Source organism: Hipposideros armiger, unplaced genomic scaffold, assembly GCF_001890085.2.
Source record: "Hipposideros armiger isolate ML-2016 unplaced genomic scaffold, ASM189008v1 scaffold_170, whole genome shotgun sequence".
NCBI classification, from domain to species: Eukaryota; Metazoa; Chordata; class Mammalia; order Chiroptera; family Hipposideridae; genus Hipposideros; species Hipposideros armiger.
Genome location: NW_017731520.1, coordinates 3,115,582 through 3,120,515, shown reverse-complemented (window position 1 = coordinate 3,120,515; position 4,934 = coordinate 3,115,582).

Genomic DNA, 4,934 nt, shown 5'->3' with positions numbered 1-4,934 from the left:
AAAAAGAAAACATTAAAATTAAAAAAAAAAAGTAGCTGATAAATACAAGCAAACAAAGAAAATAAGACAAACAGGAAGTAAACAAGTGATTAATGACACATCACAATTTTTTATATTCTGACAAATACATAAAGTAAGGAAGAAAATGAGTAAATATGTTGCTTTAAATATTTAATTGTTTGAAGAAAGAATATTATGTATTATTCCCTGTAGCATGTCTCCAGGGCGTTATAGTTGATTAGTATTATTATTTCTTTTTAATTGAAAAGAATCTCTCAGAGTCTTCCCTAAGAAGATTTGTCTAACACTTTTAAGAGTTTATTAACTTATGCTCAACTCATCTTAAATTACAATATAAATCCCTTGAAAGAATATTGATAGCCACGTAAATACTACATAAATGAATTGTCACTGTATTTTAAATATTCTCCCTTGATATTCTTAGTCCCCATGTATTAGAAAGCAATGCTGATATTTTAACAAGATATTTAAAAGAATACTGATTGCTACGAATTTTGAATGATATCTAGCTTCCAGCATAGGTTCCAGACGAGAAAAGGCAAGAAAGCTGAAACTAAAGGCTATTTCCAAAACTATGAAAAAGTGTACAAATATAAAAATGTAAAGATAAACATCTCTGTTGCTAGAAAAGTACATCTAAGAACATTCAGTATCATATTTTTTTAAAATTTTGGAATAAATATAACTTTTTTCAGTAAAATAAAAATGTGATATGAATCCCGTGTCAGTAATATATTTTAAACATTTAAATTAAACATTAAACATTATTATTTAGGAAACTCAGAAAACAATTAGACAGTATAATCATATCTGAGTTTAGTAGAAGGTACTTCATAAAATACACAGAATAGACTATTTGCTCTAAAATTATCATTTAAAACAAAGCTTTGACTGGAATTTGATTATCCGTGTCTTTAGAAAAGTGACACATGAAAAAAAAATGTCAAAATGTCTGGTACATCTAGGTGTAGGGAATGGCTAGCTCTTATTATTTTCAGTAGGTTGAATTTCTTTCAAAATTAAAACATTTCAAACTCAGTGGTTTGTTAGAAGAGTATCATTGGAAAAGGAGGTGGTATTAGGAGAAAGCAGGAACAATGATTATTGGTTCCCAAATCTTCATTTTCATTTTCTATAAAACACTGGTGTTTGTGAATCCAAGAGTCGGAGGTTCCATCGGGGTCTTCAATTATCTGTGTGATATTAACCTCTCTAGGCTTTTCTCATCTATAAAACTGTGATATCTTAGACTCCTTTCAACTCTGAAATGGATTCTCAGACATACCATGGAAACAATAACAAGAGACTTGTTAACACCAGGATTATCAGGTTGCTACTAGCAGAAATTTGCCAAAACTAAGGTATTTATTCCTGAAAGTTGCTTGAGAATTCATAGGCTGGAATTCATAGGCTGGACGTACCACTAAGAATTATTGGCTTTATATGGTTTGGAAAGTGTTGTCAGGTTCCATGTTATAACATTATTCATTCATTTTTTTACTTTGCAAACATTTGATTTCGGGGTCTTGTTGGTGCTCTACATAATTCATGACTGGTGTACACCATCATGTCTTCACTGTTTAACAATTTCTCAGTAAGGTGGAAAATATGACTGCCCCTCCTTTGCTATTTCCAATGTGCTGCCACTATTGTTTTAATAAGAGGAACAATGTACTTCAAGTCCTCTTATTAAATGAATGTCAGACTATGGAAGAAGACACTTCTCTTCAAGTGGATAGATGAAAATAGAATTGTGATTTCGTCCAAGTCGCTTATTTAAATCTTTTTATTTTCTTTTGTCTTTTACCCTGGGCTACCAGCTCTGTTTTTGCTGGAGATATGTCATGTCCCTATGCAGGCAAATGTGATAGGAAAAGGGGAGGAACAGTACACCCTTTTCTGTTCTGCTCTCCTCTTAAAGAATACTGTGCTAACAAGATTAGCTATGACTACATAGATATTCACATGTAAATCAATTTGGTTGTTTACTCTCTGAATAAGGCAATTTGTTAAACGTACAAGACCCTTACATTACCACTCACTAGCTGGGTTATAGCATTCAAGTTATTTTAACTCCATAAGCCACACTTTCTTCACCTGTACAAAGTGATAATACTGGACTAGCAGTTATTTAATAGGGAGTTATGCAGAGCAATTCAGCACAGCGCCAGGCAAATAGTAAGTGCTCAAAACTTGATATATTAAAAAATAACATGTATAATGACAAAAATAGTGTTTCTATAAATAAGGTACAGTAGAATAGATAGCCAATACTTACTTATAAAAGAATTTTGAGTAGAATGTGTAAAATATTGTATAATTTTGATATTTCCCACAATAGGCTTATCATGGAAAGAGCACTCACATGTAGCTTTATGAGTCGTATTTTTCTTTTAAGCAAGCAAGGAAATCACTTCATTTTCCTTTCTTCTTAATGGAATGATGTACTGACATTTTATGTTATTTTTTGTTATCCTGCTCTTTTTTTGTTGAAGCATAATTGACATATAACATTATGTTAGTTTCAGGTGTATAACATAATGTTTCGATACTTGTACACAGCACAAAATCATCACCACAATAAGCCTAGTTAACATCTGTCCCCAGACAATATAACATGGTTTTTCCTCGTAATGAAGATTTTGAAGGTCTACTCTCTTAGTAACTTTCAAATATGCCAAATAGCATTCGCTATAGTCACCATGCTGTAAGTTACCCAGCACCAACCAGTCATCAGAGCTCCACGTGGAAGCACAGTTTCTAATGGCCAGACTCTCCCACAAAAAGGACCAGATGTTTGAAAAAACAGTGCTCAATTCCTTTGCCTGTTCATATGCGATCCCTAATAAAAAATAAAAAAAACTATTGAGTGATTTAACACATTTTGGGCATGATGGTTTATACAGGGAGAATCTGGCACCAGTTTTGTAAGTTTGTAGAAATTCAAGGATCATCATTAACAGGTGATTGATACTGGCTGTCCATAGATGTAGGATTGCAAATTTTAGGAATTGAGCCACTAGAAATAAGTGGCTCTGTGCTGAGGCTTTCTTTATAAAGGCTTCCTGCAGTTGCTCTAATGTAGCGAGAAAATAATGAAGAACCCTACTGAATATATTAAGATTATCATCTTTCAGGTACTTGTTCTAAGATTATTCTATGAGTCTTATCTTATTCTAAGATATTCTTAAGATTACGATCCTTCTGACTCTTAGGACGTTCCTATTATTTTAGCTCCAATTAAATGCACTTATGCTTTAGCGCAATTTATTATGCTTATTATCTGTGCCTAACACAGTGGGTGACTTCATCAACAATCATCCCATATCCTTTTTTCCTTTTAAAAAAGAACACAGAGTTTTAAATAGCTGGTACTCCAGGGCAAGAAAATACTGATTTATCAAAACGTAAATCTTATGTGTGATTTTATGAAACCTGAATAAGGAAACACGATGGAAAAACACCAGGTTCTGGGCAGGGAGGGGAAAGCTAAGATTCTGAGGAAGTTTGCCTCACTCACTCAAAGACCAGACATTCTCCTGGCCTTCACCACTTCTTACCCAAGGACACTCTTCTCCAAGTGTTTTAAACCACAGAGGGCAAATCTGAAAACAAAATTCAACATGGCAGCATGCAGTTTAACACACTGAGGACGGGGCATTTAAATTGTTGAAATGCATGTTCCCGGGGTTTAAACCACTGAAATCAACTTTTATACTGTGTTTCTTTAAAAATGTATAACAAATTCGCTAACTATTTTTGTGAACTGAAATTTTCAGGAAATACTCACCAAAAGACCCTAGTAGTGCTTGAGGGTGTGATTCCTCTGGAAACATTCCCCCTTAATGTATAGACGCAACTGCATCACCAGTCCACAATGTGTTAACAGAACCTGTGCCTTTGAAAAGTCATGGAATTAACCCAATTTGGGTTTGTAAGAAGAGATAATGAATCCAAATGATATTTAAGCCAGTGTAAGTTGTGTCATCTGTTATTTCAACCTCCTCATCCCATCAATTTTATCCAAGTAGCATATCTTCTTAGGTATTTTACGTACTTTTTGCCGATCTGTTTCTTTTCTTGTATAGTATTGTATTTCACTCCATTCATTTCGATCGCCGTTTCTTGGGGAGAAGAGTACATACAGAAGGGAGAGGCAACCCCTGGAGGCTTCACTGTGAAGGGCGAGAATGTAAAAGAAAAGGAAATTTATGTTTCTAAAGAAAGAAAGAACAGGCATGATAAACAGAGACGACAAATCAAAGCCCCGTTCCATTGAATAAACTGCACTTCAATATATTAACAGAAAAGAGAGCTCTTGAACAGAAAACCTAATTAGCCATCTGAAAATCTCATCTTATATGCAGACATTTGTTATTGCCATTCCAGAGTAACTTTTCAAACACTGAATCACCAGAAAACCTCAGAGTACTTCCACATAGACCTAATATTTAAAAGGAGAGAAAATCATAACATCTCAGCTGATAAAAACTCTTCCTAATAAAAAAAAGCAAATTAATTAAGTAGAATACAAACTTTAACACAATACTCCAAACTGAATTAAACAATCTGAAGTAACAACATGCAAAAACAAAACAAAACAAAAAAAACTTGAATTATAAATTTCAAAATTCAGAACAGAAATGGATGTCTCAGTTCATTCACTAAAAAAATAATTTTTCAATATTAGGATAAAGATTAACATGTTAATATTAACATGTTAGAATAATTTTAACTAAATTACAGTGTCCAAGAGAGAAAACCTTACACTTCAAAGGTAAATAAGGAATATTTAGGAAAGGCATTCTAACAACTAAGACACCAAAATTGAAATAATGAAAAGAAACAAAATGTTCACAGAGGAATTGATCAATATAGGTGAAGAAGATCAAAGATAGGCATAAGTGGAGATG